Genomic DNA, 16,918 nt, shown 5'->3' with positions numbered 1-16,918 from the left:
TGCGTGCAGAGGCAGCTGATCGATCTCTCTCATCGATGTTTCTAACTCTCTATCCCTCTCCCTTCTTCTCTATAAAAAATCAATAAAATATTTAAAAAATTTAAAAAAAAGAACAAGGTTCTGCATCTTCCCATCTTCCTCTGTTAATTTGAGTTGCTGGTTTCATTCTAAGTAATGTATCACTGGTGATCAAGAAAGACTACACTGTAGGGTATTTTATTTTTATTTTTTTATTCTTTTTTTATTGATTAAGTTATTACAAATGTGTCCTTATCCTCACATTACCCCCCACCCCCCCCACTCATGCCCTCACCTCCCTGTTGTCTGTGTTCATTGGTTCAGTCTATATGTTTGCATATAAATCCTTTGGTTGATCTCTCCCCTTACCCCCCACCCGCCCCTACCTTCCCTCTGAGGTTTGATGGTCTGATTGATGCTTCTCTGTCTCTGGATCTGTTTTTGTTCATCAGTTTATGTTGTTCATTATATTCCATAAATAAGTGAGATCATGTGATATTTATCTTTCTCTGACTGGCTTATTTCACTCCTCTTTCTATTTTCTACACATTTCTGGAGGCAGGAAGGATCTACATTCCATTTCAAAAGAATGAAAAAACGAAGCCCATGGAAAGTGGGCGTCAAGGTCACACTTAGTTAGCGACCAAGCTGGTCCTGGAGCACAGGCTTCCCAACTCTTGCTACCTCAGTGGCAAAGCCTGTCCCTCACCCTGCTGGGTCCTTCCCTCACTGATCAGGCGCTGCTTTTATCTTATTGCGTGTCTGCAGGTGGGTGGCAATGCTGCTGACTCCTTTCTGGCTCAGTTTGGGCCCCTTTCTTTCATCCATTAATTAAATCGTGCACTTTTCTTATAGGGGAGCAGATCTTCAAAAGAGGAAAAGGAACACTCCCTTCCAGAGCATTCAGAGATTAAAGTTCATCTGGCTATGGAATGCTCACCAGGGACTAAACGCATTACTGAGAAGCAAGTGCTGAAAGCCAGGGACACATTAATATGAAAACGTGAAGAGCAAGCACGGCTGAGACTGACAAGATCTCCGGCTGCCAAAAGACTGTCTCTCCAGCATTCCCAAGGTGGGGTCAAACTGCAGAATGGCACCTCAGGGGACATTCAAGTTCAGGGACCTGGTCAAGGTGCCTTAGGGTGAGCACTCATGGTGGCATTGTCCCCTGCAGTGACCTCAAGACACAGCTGGAACAAGAGTACACTTGGGAGTGATCCTATAGGGGTTCCTCCTTACATGGGGAGAGCATGCAGCTAGGTCATGACCATTGCCCCCTGCACTGAGGTGAGTCCTGCCCCAAGCAGATAGAAAAGGCAGCCCTGAACAAAGGTCTCTGTACTTCATTTTCATGATTCAGCTTCACTAGGTTTCTTCACTAGGATTTGTAGGCAAGAGGCTTTCCAAATGATGGAACATCCATTCAAGCACCAAGATTTAAAAAAATAATAATAACCATAGATTCAAGGGCATAGAGGGGATAATGGTGGTAGAAAAAAAATAAAGAAAAATAAAATAAAGAAATTCATAGATTCAAAGGAATTTTTGTACAGAGAGATCTCAGATACCCTTCCCTCAGTTTTCCTAGTAACGACATCTTACATAACGATAATACAACAGAAAAATTAGGACATTTACTTGGTATACCCATCCACAAGCCTTACTCAGATTTTACCAAATTTACATGCAATCATTTGTGTGTGTGCGTGTACAGCCAATGCAACTTTATCACATGTGGGTTCTTGTAACCACCATCACGATCAACATACAGAACTGTTCTATCACAAGGTCCCCAGGCTCCTAGTTTATAGTCACAGTACCTCCCAGAACGCCCAAACCAGGCCCTAAAACCTGGCAACCATGAATCTATCCTCCATTTCTAAAATTTTGTTATTTTGAGAATGTTATATAAATGTATTTATTGAGATTGGTTTTTGTTCATTCAGTATAATTCCCTTGAGATATCTCCAAGTTGTTGCATGTAACAGTCATTCACTTCTTCTTTCTGCTGAGTGGTACTCCATGATATGGATGTACCACAGTTTATTTAACCATTCACCCATTAAAGGATATCTGGGTTGTTTCCAATTTTGGCTATTACAGATAAAGCTGTCATGAACAATCACGTACAGACATTTGCATGGACGTAAGTTGTCATACCTCTGGGACAAATGTACAGGAGAACAATTGCTGGGTCATATATCAAACCTTTTTATCAAAATTTTTTGATGGAGTTTTCAAAAATATATATTTTATGTACAACTCTGCCCTCTTAATTACAGTGCAATGTAAATCATTTCATCTTATTTTTAATTATTTGAGGTCATTATTATGAGCCATTAATATCTGTCAAATTATTTGTCTTTAAATGAAATGGCCGCAAAGTATTAAAGGTTTTCAAATTGCTTTCATTCCTGCATTTGCTACAATTATCTTCCTCAAAGTTTAGAAAAGTGCTGCTCACATATGTGGCTATTGAGCACCTGAGATGTGGCTAGTTCAAATTGAACTGTGCTGTAAATGTAAAATACACACCTGATTTCAAAGACTTAATACAAAAAGAATGCAAAATGTCTCATTAATCATTTTTATATTGAGTACATACTAAAATGATATTTTGGACATAATGAGTTAAAGAAAATATACTATAAAATTAAGTTGTGGGGTTTTTTTCACTATTTTTACTTATTTATTTAAATATTTTTATTGATTATATTTTTTTGAGAGAGAGAGAGACAGGGAGAGGGAGAGAAATATCAGTGTGAGAGCAAAACATTGATCAGTTGGTGGGTGGCAATGCAGCTGCCTTGATCAGCTGCCTCCTGTTCAACCCCTACTAGGGACTGAGCCTGTAACCCAGGCATGTGCACTGACCGGGAATCCAACAGCTACCTTTGGGGCATAGGACTACTCCCAACCAACTGAGCTACACTAGCCGGGGCTTTTTTCACTTTTTTAATGTGGCTACTATAAATTTAAAATTATATGTGTGGCTCAAGAAATAATTTTATTGGATAGCACTGGTCCAGAGGGATGGTTTTTTGTTTTTGTTTTTTGTTTTTGTCTGTTTATTTGCTTGTATCTAGGTTTCTGGAGGTGATTACTGTCTAACATTGCATATGTGGTATCTTACTATTACTTATATGCCCTGTAGCATAATGCCTTAAGAAAATGGTATCTGAGTAAAGCCAAAGTCTCATCACTGCTTTCAAAACTTCACAAAAAGAGGCAATAAACAAGAATAGGTAGAAATCTGGCATACAGCCCCCCCCCCCAAAAAACAGGATTCTATCCCCAACTCATTCTCAATGAAATTATTTACATCCACACAATTCAACTTCTAGGAACCTCCATTTTCTCGCCTCTAAATTCTTGCCTTGCCTATCTCACAAGAGTGTGTGACAACTAAATGGGATAATCCAGTTGGAACTGCTTCAATAACGGTGAAGTAGTATGAACATAAGCAGAAATGCAGGAGTTTTTAACCAACCTCCACACAACTGCCTCACTGGACTGGTCAGTTCCCTCCAGAGAGGACCTGCCTGTGTCCATGATGCTCCTGGCAACCCACCCACTTCGGTTCCCACCTCTTGAGTTGTATTCTAACCAGAATCAATAGGGTTTGGTCCCAAAGCTCATTCATTACACAGTTAGATCTTTTTTTATGACTTTAACTATATAAAATGTAAACTGATAAAACAAGAGTATGAAAAGAGTGGTGACTTTTATGAAAACTAAGTCAAATAAAAATAACCCCCCCCTCCAAAAGTAAAACTTGCCACTGTGTTAACTATGAGACAAAGATTAAAAAGTTGTAAAGGTAGAAATATCTAAAAGAACTCTACATTAGAATTGCTTTACGTGTATCTTTAAATGTCTAATCCACTTTAGAGAAAACCACACTGGATATCACAAGATACGTGTTATTAATAAGGTATGGACGTGAAAGAAGACAAGGACCTCCAAACATCAGGCCTAGGCTCAAAGGAAAACCTTACCCCTAAATAATGAGAGTAAATGAATGGACATCTAGGCATTTAAAGTTAAATAAAATTATTTTATTTCTTCACTCCCTGCTTTAACTGACCTTTTTCATTAATTGTCTAATGCTGGTTAAGAAGGCTTCTGCTTAATCATTATCAGAGAAGGGGTAAAGGAAACTTCAAAAAGAAAATATAAGTGATTCTGTCATATTTAAAAACTAGATAATGGCCATAAATAGAGCTATATAACACTTATGTCCATGTTAAGAGTAGTGGGGGGGGAAGCAGGTAAAAAGGAGGAGGATTCAGAATCTACTGATTCTCTAAGACCACTCATTCATTCATACAAAAGATATAAAGTTAAGGCAAAATTACATGTTCATGTTAGTAATGATAGCATAGCAATTCTCCCATCATAATGAGTAGTTCCACTGTCTGCACTAAGGCTCAGATAAAATAATAACAACATGTAAAATTCACTTATTGAATTACTACTATGTGTATTTAATTCAATACACACACACACACACACACACACACAAACACGATCAACAAAACATACAACACATACGTTTTATAGATGAAAAATCTAAAATTAAAAAGTGCCAAGGAAACCCTGGCTGGTGTGGCTCAGTTGGCTGAGCATTGTCCTATATACCAAGAGGTCGAAAGTTCTCAGGTTGGATTTCTGGTCAGGGCACATGCCCGGGTTGCAGACTCCATCCCCGGTGGAGAGCGTGCAGGAGGCAGCAGATCAATGTTTCTTTCTCACATTGAAGTTTCCCTCTCTTTCCCTTCCTCTCTCTCTAAAATCAATAAAAAAATTTTTAAGTGCCAAGTAATACCTCTATTTTGGCAGTTCTGGGATCCAAGGCAGTTCCGGGATCAAGGATCATGCTACACCCTAGAATTACAAATATCCAGACTATCAAGCTTCCAGGATGAGAATGATTTTAATGTGCATATGAGTTACCTGGGAATCTTGGTAAAATGCAGGGTCTGAGTCAAGTCCAGAAGGCATCTGAGATTCTGCATTTCTAACAAAAGCCCAGGGGATGCTGATGCTGCTGACCCTCAGGCCGCATTTTGAGTAGCAAGGTCCTGTCCTAGAGCACATCCGCTCTTTCTCCTTCTCTGAGGGCCAACTTCCTCTGGGTAGCAGGGGCCATTCAGAACATCATCGCCCTCTCTGCCTCCCTAGCTCCTGGTCCTCACCAGTTTCTTACTCCCAGCTGTATGGGTAAAAGGCATCCCATTTCATAAGGGCCAGGAGCACCAAGAGAGCAAGACAAAGGCCCACACCTTTTGAGGCTTTTCACCTCAAATTCAGAACCTACTCCTGAAAATATGCCATTTTATTAAGTTCACAAACAAGTGGTAATTTATTTATTCATTTACTTTTTTAACCCTCACCCCAGGATATGTTTTTAGTGACTGTAGAGAGAGAAAGAAAGGGGGAGACAGAGAGAGAGAGAGAGAGAGAGAGAGAGAGAGAGAGAGAGAGAGAGAGAGAGAACGAACATCAATCCATTGCCTCCATAGGTGCCAGACCAGGAATCAAACCAGTGACCCTTCGATGGCACGGCGCTCAACCAACTGAGCCACATCGGCCAGGGGAATAAGTAATACTTTCATAGGTCACAAAGCAAAATCTTTTAAGGGAGTTGACAGTGCTGTCAAAACATCTTAAAGGAGTAAACACTTTCCATGAGAAACACTGAAGCAAAGATGGACCCAGGGTAACCCCAGGACCCAGTCCTCCTCATGTCAAACTTCCTTATCTGTCTGCACAGCATCCCTGTCTTTAAGCCTGGCTGCCTGCCCATCTCCTGGGCAGAGGAAAGGAAAATATTCATGATCCTGCCTTCATTACAAGGGGAAATGTGAGCTTCTGCTTTTAATTAAGCATTTTATACTGATTTTCTTCTTTGACCATAAAAGATATCCAACTGCATATTTTCTAAATGATCCATACAGATCTAATAAACAATGTTTTTCCAATAAAAAGGCAGCTCCCACTGTCTCCCCTGTCTGCCATAAAAATTTGAGTTTTCCAATACTCATTGATTTGACAAACACTTGATGAATGCCTTTTTCATTTGTGCCAGGTTCGATATGCTGGGCACTGAAGATAGGAAGAAAAATTAAACATCATTCTTTCCTACCCAGAGCTGACAGTCCAGACAGGGAGACAAACATGTATGCAGCAACCCTCATGGAGAGGGACAGTGGCTATTTCTTAAAAAGAGACAGAGAGAGGGAGAAGATGAAGGATGGATGTTGTTTTTTTTCTCCTCATGATTCAGATGCAAAATCATAATCCATTTCCAATTTGAATGAGGTAAGTGGTAAAAACAGATGCAAAACAAGCAAAGTTGCACTATATTTCTGAAATACACATGGTTAGTAACCGATAACCACACAGACACTGTATGCCAGGCACTCTCCCGAGAATTCAAGGGAGGACATAGAATTCCATTGCCAAGGGATTCACAATGCCCTTGGGAGACAAGATACAGAAAGAGTAAAAGCAATCCCAACTAGCATCCTAGAAGTTTTAAATTGCTAGTGGGAGAGGTTATGCAATGAAGACTATGACTATATCATGAAGAGTCTTAACCCTCCATGGTCATGAACAATGGGGAGCCATTGAGGATTTTTTTTAGGAGAGGAAATGACATGATGAAAGCTATTTACATATCATATATACCATATCTTATAATTTAACTAAAGGCCTGGTGCACAAAATTCATGCATGGGTAGGGTCCCTAGGCCTAGCCAGTGATCAGAGCCGTTCTCTGGGGCGACTTGTGGGCAGGGCGATCGGGGGGGGGGGGGCACCCACCTTGGCTGGTGGCCTGGTGCCACCTGCTCGCTGGCCCCAACCAGGGGCAGCTCCTGTGTTGAGTGTCTGCCCCCTGGTGGTCAGTGCACGTCATAGCGACCAGTCATTCTGCCATTTGGTCAATTTGCATATTAGGGTTTTATTATATAGGATAATAAGAAAAACTATTCTTCATTGACTACCTTGTATGTGCCAGTCACTATTAAACTCAGAACTTTACATGTACTCTCTCTCATTTTCCTAACAGCCCTTCAAGATAGACATAACCATCCTCTTTCTAAAGATGAAGCAACTGAGACTCAGAAACATTAAGTGTGTCTAAAACCATGTGGCTAATAAGTGATAGAGCTGGGAAAGGTAATCCAATTAGCTAGATTAATATAAGGACCTACTATGTGCTGGGTACTATATGCAATTGGGGTTAGGGGGGCAAAGAAGACATGAGAGAGGTGACTTATCTATAATCACAAGGCAAAGTGCTAGGACAGTGAGAGGTCCACCCTGCTCTCCTTCCTGCCTATGGCAGCAGATTGCATGGCCTGTCTCAAGCCCCCACACAATACTGGAAACCACCACAAGGGGTCAGGCCTGTGGCTCCTCCTCCTCCCTAAAAAGGTTACAGTCAGTGACTCTTTCCTCAGGGGCTCTCAATCCTGAATCTGAATCATTCTAACCAAGACCAGCTACATAATGTGCAGGGCCCAGTGCATAAGAAAAACGCAGGTCCCCTGGCTTGAAATAATATTAAGAATTTCAGGACAGCAACAACAGAGCATTAAATCAACTGCAGAGCCCGGGGGTGGGGGCCCTGTTCACGTGCACAGGTTGTACACCCTGAAGCTGGCCTTGATTCTAACCAGGCTCCTACTTCCCTACATTAGTAACAATTGTAGGTGGCAGAGAAAGGGGCCTGGCTACTTCCTGGAATTTGATTCTTATTTTCTGAGGATCAGGAGACCTGCAGTCTAGGAGATAGTTTCTCAGTTCAATTCGAGTAAGTGAACTGTGGGCTCATAATATGGATGAAGCTGCCCCAACAGCCAAGGCTAACTTTCTCCCTTTGCATTATATGGTTTCTGATGATTGTGTGGTACTGTATTCATGAAGAGGGATTTTGTGGTCTGCTGTCTCAAAGGTTCCTGTTAAGATAGAGAATATGGGGGCTAAAAAAAATTAATACTTTCCTTCCCACCTTCTAAGTTCTTCTGGCTAACATAATAACCAGGAGATAGATTAACAGGAGAAAAGCAGAGTTTTAATGCATGCGGGTGGGGAATTCACAGGTGCATAAAAGTTCCAAAGACGGTGAAGCAACATTGGGTATAGAAGACATTTGGGACAAAGTAGAAAGGGGGTCAGGGGTGAGTGGGTATTAGATTTCAGAAGTGAGAGTAGGCAATTTCAGGTGGTTGAGGAAGAGGGAAATCCTGGCTAGGAGACTCAGAAACAATGGGACACAGGGAGTATCTAGCTAACAGGCTAACGGGCGCCTGCCTGTAGCGCTCTTATTTTCCATACTTAGTTCAAATTGGCTAAGGGGAACATCCCAAACTCTCCTTCCTGAAGCAGGTTTCCCTGGCATATTTGGGCAGGAAAGGGGAAGGGTCAAAAGTTCTTTCTAAGTTTTTTGTTTCTTAATAAACAGATGAAAGTCAATATCCAGAAATGCAGCTTCAGGTTGGCAGAATTCTGGTCCCATCAAGAACATGGGGGAGAGTCAAGGCTGTACTCAATCCCACTTTTAAAAAACTGTTCCTAAATGTAATATGCTAAACTCATTAAAAACAAATAAATTAATAACAATAACAAAAAAGTCTTATTATAAAATTTAAGTGCTTATAATTACCAGTAACTGCTAAATCCTTTATAAAGACATATAAATCTTCACAAAAACCTGATATGCAACATTAAAAACCATGTTCATTTGTTTTCCTAGAAGGGCTTGTTTCATTCACCCACTTCTCTTATGAAAAAGAGCTGAATTTCAGGTAGAGAAAGACCAAAACTCAACTACCTATTTGACTTTGGACAAGTCCCTTTCCCTTGCTAGGTCAGGTGTGCTCACCTGGAAATACAGTGAATGGCCCAGAAAGATGCTCATGAGCTCCTCTGAGTCTGACAGCCTGTGACTTCCACAGCAGGAATCCAGGACAAGTGCTCCTCTCCACTGAACATTCCTATGCGAACATTCCAGGTGGCCAAACCAGACAGCCTGGCACAGCAGATATAAACTAGCTGACAGCTCTCAAGGTGTGAGGCAGAGCAAGTCACTTCACCACTCTCAGCCTCGGTTTCCTTATCCACACACTGATTAGCAGATGCCTAAGGTCCTTCTTTATAAGGCACAATATCTGGTATCTAGAAAGTTCTTAGCATTTGTAAGTCATTATCATTAACATCATTACTAACTAGGGGCCCAGTGCACAAATTCGTGTACCTTGAAAGGAACTGTGGGCTGTGAGGCTGCAGTAGGCACAAGGGCGGTCTCCGCCCATCCTCCTCACCCCCACTTGGCCCCTCCTGCCACAGCCCCCAGTCCCCTGTCTGCTGGCAGCCCCCGCTCCTGACACCGCTGCTCCCATGTGCTGATGGCGCCAGCCCCACTCACACCTGCTGACTGCGCAGAGCGATTGGGGCTGGTGCCGAGTAATTGGGACCGGCGCTGGGCACCGGCAGTGGGTGTGAGCCACGGCTCCAGCGCTAGCAGCAGATGTGAGCACCAGGCAGGACCGCAGCATGCGGGGAGCAAAGAATTTTCAGTAACCCCCAGAGGCTCACCCTGATAACAGCAACCAGCACCCCACCTTGGTCTGGCGCCCCCGCTCACCTGCTCCACCATCCCACCGTGGCCAACGCCCACCATGTTTCGCACACGCCCCCTGGTTGTCAGTGCACATCATAGCGATCGGTTGCTCAGTTGTTCTGCCATTCCGTCTATTTGCATATTAGCCTTTTATTGTATAGGACTAGAGGCCCGGTGCACAAAAATTTGTGTACTTGGGGGGGGGGTCCCTCATCCTGGCCTGTGCCCTCTCGCAGTCTGGAACCCCTCAGGGGATGACCACCTGCTGGCTTAGGCCTGCTCCCCGGGGGACTGGGCCTAAGATGGCAATCAGACATCCCTCTGGCAGCACGGCAGCCCTCGGGGGATGTCCACTTGCCAGCGGGGAGCAGACCTAAGCTGCAGTCGGACATCCTTAGCGCTGCTGAGGAGGCAGGAGAGGCTCCCACCACCACCGCTGTACTGGAAGCCATCAGCCTGGCTTCTGGCTTCTATAATTGAAACTTTGTTGCTTTTGGAGCTGTTGCTTTCGGAGCTTAGAGCAGGCTGCGGCAGGGGGAGGATCCTTGGCTTCCTCCATCACTGGAGCAAGCAAGCCTCGTGCTCACTTCAGCTGCGTGGCTGCCGGCCGCCATCTTTGTTGGCAGTTAATGTGCATATCTCGCTGATTAGCCAATGGGAAATGTAGCGGAAGTATGGTTAATTACCCTTTTTGTCTTTTATTAGATAGGATTAGTATCCCCTATTCCAGTGATGGTGAACCTTTTGAGCTCAGCGTGTCAGCATTTTGAAAAACCCTAACTTAACTCTGGTGCCGTGTCACATACAGAAAATTTCTGATATTTGCAACCATAGTAAAACAAAGACTTATATTTTTGGTATTTATTTTATATATTTAAATGCAATTTAACAAAGAAAAATCAACCAAAAAAATGAGTACACGTGTCATAGGTTCGCCATCACTGCCCTATTCCAATGGTTCCCACTTGTTTCAAGTAAACAATTTATTACAAACAACGATATAGACCAGATTTAACACTTTGTATCAACTCATTAGAAATATACAAAACGGCAAAAAGACACTATGAATTTTTATTTAGTTCATAAATACATAAGAAAATAGGAGATGTTATTTTGCAATCACTGATGATGCTTGATCCTCAGAACCCCTGTGATGATTCTGAGGACTTGGGCTGAGACCCACTGCTCTGTCACCTGCCAGCTCAGAAGGTCCCAGTTCTTTGCCATCCCCACCTTCAATCACCTTGACAACTCCGCTGCTCCGCCCCCACAGCTGTCCTTACCACACTGCAGAAGACCAGCCGCAGGGCAGAAAGGAGAAATATGTGCACATCGCATTTGGAGTTGAGTGTATAACGATTTGTGCATGTTTATGCCTTTAAATCTTTTTTTCTCACACAAACTTTTGAAGGGTAAGACTGGCCTGGTCTTTTTTCTTTTTTTAATATATTTTTATTGATTTCAAGAGGAAGGGAGAATGAGACATCAATGATAAGAGAGAATCATGGATCGGCTGCCTCCTGCACGCCCCCCATCAGGAATCAAGCCCGAAACCCAGGCATGTGCCCTGACCGGGACTCAAACCGTGACCTCCTGAGCCCATGCTGGCCAGGCACTGGCCCAGTCTTGAATAAATTCTTCATAATTTCATTTTATTCTATATTAAGAAAAAATACAAACTACTAGGATATTAGAACAGGAATTACTCTTTAAAGTAACATTTATTCAAGTTTAATTTGCATACAAATCACCTGGGGATCTTGTTACAATGCAGATTCTGATCCCATAGGTCTGGAGAGGAGCCTTAGAATCTGCATTTCTAACAAGCTACCAGGTGATGTTGATGCTGCTGGTCCACAGAGCTGAGTCCGGTCCCATTGCTGCAAAGAGAACTTGAGGATTAGAGAAGGCAAATGTGTTGTCTGGGGTCACACAGCTAGTTAGAGGCAGGGCTAGGAGATAAATTTAAGTTTGTTGACCTTTAGTTGAGAATTATTTCTGCTACTCCATACTCTCTCGGGGGGAGGGGGGTTCTGGGGAGGAATTCATTTTCTTTTCGCAAAGACAATACAAACATATATAAATAGATACACTCACACAAATTCAGGGGCCAAATCACAGTCTTTCCCTTGGTTTCCAGAACAGGGTCTTGCAAATAAAATATACACAAAATAATGTGTTAACAGGATTAACCTGATATGGGGAGGGGAGTACTCTGATTAAAGTAATGCCTTTACCTTGCCCCCTCTTTCATCTCTTTGAAGACACCCTCCTGATCAGCTACCCCATATCTCCCAAACTTTCCCTAGAGGTATTTTTCTAAATTAAAAATTAATTTATTGGGAGAGAGTTCAAAACAAGCTATTACTCTAAATCAATATTTAGGGAGGAGATAAGGGGTTTTTATCCCAGGATCAACAGGAGAGCTTCTGTTCCCAAGTCTCCCTTGCACGCATGAGACCGTTTAAGGCATGCGAAGTGCTTGAAGAGTTGCACTTAGCAGTCTAAGTGTTCAAACAGGGTGGCTTCAAAGCCTCCCTCAGCTGCCCACCCTCAGATCACTCCCCAAGGCTTCTGTGGCTTTGAACTGTGTTTTAACAATCTTACGAGTTCAAGAAAGCTTGCTCCACATCATTACTTAGCTCAGGCCCAAGTACACAGTAGGTCCACACGTGTCACAGCCACCATCTAGAGTCATGAGTTTGCCCGGTTTTCAACAGAACTTCCTTTAAAAGGTCAGAAAGCATAACCACAAAGGGAAGGAACACTGGCAGCATTTCAGCTGTTTCCCATTCTGATTCCATTCTACCACTTTGTTAAAATTAACAAGTTTAGCGCAAATAGTTTGGGTTTGGATCTTACCACACTTAGGAAACCAAGAGGACAGAAAGGTAACACTTAAAGGCAAAAACTAACTTTTTCCCTTGCAAGAGGAAACACCAGCAAAGCTCCGAAGCCACAGAGCCCTCTCAGTGGGGTTTCTGATGGTTTCTAACCGGAGGAATGTAATCCATCAGCCCCCTGGAGCACCGGCCTGGCTGCCAACCCTCCCACTGGAACCTCCTGAACCTGCCCTTTCAACCACAAACTCCCCTTCCTCAGCACACAGGACTCTGGCTTCCCTTCGCTGTACATCATCCGGGATCATTCCACGTGTGCGAATGGTTCTGTGCACACACGCAGCCTCATAACACCAAAGGACAGCCTCATCTGGGGGCCGAGACTCACCCTTTCTCTTAAGGCCCATATCAAAATGCATTCTAATTCCTCTGGTTTATGTCTCCCCCCATCCCCCTAAAGATTATGACCACCCCCACCCCTAAAGTTCCACTAGTCTCGGAGCCCTTAGAAAACAGGGATAAAGTCCCTGTGGTCCTCTTAGCTCACTTACTGACGCTTACTGTGTCTGCTCAGTACACGCCATTATCTTAGCTCTTCCTCACCAAAAGGTAACGAGATAGATCGGATCAGTGCCCACAGGAGACTGGGGCTTTGAGGTTTGCCCAAGGTCACAGTTAGTTGAATGGGTTTAGCTGACTCCCAGAGCCAGTACTTTTGACTTCAGAATCAGTTTGCTTTCCCAGGCCCATTCAGTGTTAAGAAGCAGTGGCAGTGAGGCAAGCCTTCCAGGTGGCTTCCTGCACCCAGCACGGGCCCTGGCCGTTACCTAATTGCATTAGCGGCAGCTCTACCTAATCCCAGGTGCACAGGAGGGGAGACAGCATTCTTTCCCGGGGGCTCCGCTCCTCCTGAAACTAATCACAGTCCCCAGGAGGCTGTTATCCAACCCCAGGGGAGGACGGCATCACAGCCAAGACTGAGCTTATCGCAGGAAGCCAGTGCCGTGCAGGGAAAAACAGCAACAAAGCACAGACTGTGCGACTCGGGCCTGGTCACAGGCACCAGATGTGGTGCCAGCTAGATGGGCGCACGCCTGCCAGTCATCTAGTGACAATAGAGCGACCGGCACCTCTGCATTTTCTGGACCTGCCAGGAGGGCCGCAGCAAGCGTGCAAATTCAAGAATACCTCCTGAGCATCTTCTACAGGCATTCCCAAGAGCAAGCACCATCACTCACCATTACGTTTCCAGCACCGAGCAGCACTGTACCTGGCACAGAGCAGATGTTCAATCAGGTGACAAGCGAATGAACTTACTGATCCACTGCCATGGTTGATGGAAGCAAAGTATTCCTCACCACACATGAGAATGGGTACCCATGCTTGCCATCCATTACCCAGTTTGGGATAAGTCGCTTCACCTCAGTTTTCCCATTCTGTAGCCCGAAATAATACTAATATCCATCTCTCCACATCCCCTGGGATTTAGCCATTCATCCCACAGGACTCTGGGACAAATGCATTGAATAACTGAAAAGGGTACAATTATTTAGGGCCACCTACTTAAAAGTTGTTGAGCACCTTGTAGCTACACAATGCAAGGTTGAAGAAAGCTGCCATAAACTTCTAGGTTTGGGGTAGCCTGGTATTAAGAATGAGAGTGGACCGGGAATTCTAGGACCTCGTGTGATTTCTCTAGAAATGGGAGAGGCCTCGTCACCAACTTTATCTCCAAGCTCTCTAATCTTTCAGAAAAACGCTTACCAATTCCACTGGATACTGTAATTAATTCACCCTCAGAGACATTAGCCTAAAATAAAATTTCAGGGAAAGAAGAGGAAATTATGTAAGTTGCAAACTCTTTCTTTCTCTTTCTTTTCAAGTGGCGAGGAATAGAATTGGTGTAGGAGTAGGAGTAGTAGAGATGAAGTAGCATTTTCAGGGTGCTGTGCAGTTTGCAATAGGCAATCCTCTGAGATTTTGTTAGTCCCCTTTACTAATCAGGAAACTGAGGCTCAGAGAACTGAAAAGCATCTTACCCAAGAGTATACAACAGATGAGTGGCAGGCCAAGGCACAAACTCAGATTTTTTAAAAATATTTTTTTATTGCTTTCAGAGAGGTAGGGAGAGGGAGAGAGAGATAGAAATATCAGTGATGAGAGAGAATCACTGATACGCTGCTTCCTGCACACCCACTACTGGGGATCGAGCCCGCAACCCGGGCATGTGCCCTGACTGGGAATCGAACCATGACCTCCTGGTTCATAGGTCGGAGTTCAACCGCTGAGCCACAAACTCAGATTTCTTTTTTCTTGCCAAACCATGCATTCTTTCCTCTGTGCGGGGCTTATATACACCCTCATGTAAGTGAGAGCTGCTTCCTCTTCCCCAGTTATCTGAATGCTAGGCTTGTTGCTGAGGATGCCTTAGTTTCCTTATCTATGAAATGGGCATCATAATGATAGGGCTTGCCTTATGGGATTGTTTTTAGGGTTAAGTGATGCTTGACTATTGCCTGGCACACAGTAAGCGCTGTACAAATGTCACCAATGGTAACGGATGTCCCTGATGATGTGCATTGTTAACTGAGGACACACTACCACTTCAAGGCTCCTGCACTGGCTGGCCCCACTCCTGAAGGACTCCCAGCCACGATGCTCACTCCTTCATCTCATGCAGGTCTCTGCATAGGAGTCACCCCGTCATAGAGCCTTCCCTGTCACCCTTACACAACGGTACCCACCATCCCGTCGCCCATTCCGTCCCCCACCTTGTCACAAGTTCCTTTACCCTGCTTCATCTTTCTAAGCACTTACCATCACCTGATATGGTATCATACATCTATATTTTCAAACGCCTCCATGAGTAGGGTCTTTGTTTTGCTCACAGCTTAACGCCCCACCATCTAGAACACTGCCAGCCACATAAATATTTGCTGAGCAACTAAAGGAAGCCTGGTGGATCCTTTCACCCAGAGAGGGAGATAAACTGTTGTTTGCTCTCTGACCCTTCAATCTCAGATAAGACTTTACATCCTTCATCTCCTCTAATCTTCCTTAATCTTCAGGGAGGGAGTTAAAATCCCACTGCAGAGATGAAGAAACTGAGACCCAGGCCTCTGAGCAGAGCAGCTTTCCGGAGCAGCAGAAGCCTGGGCTGGGTCCTGAACCGCCTCCACACACACCTGGCACTGAGACGCGGGGGTCCCGGGCTCCCTGAGCTGCGGTAGTGGGACCGCTGAGGGTCCCTCAGAAGGGCTGGCTTATAGAGGGGGCCTGGGAAATGGCTTTGATCACTTAGTTGAACACCAAACATTACCGACAGCAGATTTTTGTAAACTCATTTGTCTAAATAAACCCATCCATTATGATCAATAGGATAAAAAATGCACCGTGAGTTATTGCTTTAGGGCCTCCGTGAGACACCTTTCCTGATTCCCTCTTTGCCTGTGCCCAGGCCCTTGCTGCACAGCCATTATCCTTTCCCTGCTCCCCAGGAGCCCAGCCCTCAAGCTCCTGGCAGAAGTTCCTATGGCTCCAGCATCCAGCCCAGCGCCGGGCACCCAGCAGGCGCAGTGTGCATGCTGACCGAGGCTCTCCTGAAGGACACCAGCGGGGCAAGGAAGAAAACAGCCCAGGCCTTTCTTCTCCCCCACAGCTGCCTCAGCCCCCAGATATGCAGCCAAAGCTCTGTTAAGCTCCCTTTTCTCTCTCTTGCGTGGAGGAAAGGTGGTCCAGCCTGAAGCAGATGGTTCCCACGGGCCTTTCTGGCCAGATTTGCATCCAGGTTGCTTTCAAATTCAAAACTTAGAGCATTTTCCCCTCTACTTATTAAGAGAAAGCAGAGAGAGTAAGAGGCGCGCACACACACACACACACACACACACACACACACACACAGGATATTTCCCTAGTAATGAGACCTTGCAAAATTCCTAAACAAAGAAAAGGGACTAGAGAGCAGACAGACCAGGGGAGGGGGAGGATGCTCATGACAGGGGAGAATCACTCACCACCCGGGTTCTCAGGGGGCCCCACAGCCCAAACCTGCCCCCAGGCGCAGACACAATGCCCTCTCCACTGGGGCAGGTGCCAGGACTTCCCACACCTTTTCTCAAAACTCCATCACATAAAAGAAGAGAAAGAGGAGAGCTGTGAGGGAGAATTTTAATTCGTTGCCAATTAAGGGCAGAGTGACCCTAATTTACAGCAGCAGGACCCACAGTTATCATAGATTTTGCATCTTGAGAAAAGAGCCCAGCTCTCCTGCTGCCCACAGCTCCCCTGCAATTAAAACCCACAGGAGGCTTAATTGAGTAGTGATTGCCTTTTTGAGGGGGTGGAGTCCTCATCTTTTGAAAGAGATAGACTTGAGATTTTCAATTGTTCAACGATGCCTTTTTAAATTGCTAGATAGTAATAGCAA

The sequence above is a fragment of the Myotis lucifugus genome, unplaced genomic scaffold (genome assembly GCF_000147115.1).
Source record: "Myotis lucifugus unplaced genomic scaffold, Myoluc2.0 scaffold_63, whole genome shotgun sequence".
Classification (NCBI taxonomy): Eukaryota; Metazoa; Chordata; class Mammalia; order Chiroptera; family Vespertilionidae; genus Myotis; species Myotis lucifugus.
The sequence above is the reverse complement of the archived record's forward strand: the minus strand, read 5'-3'. Positions refer to the sequence as shown.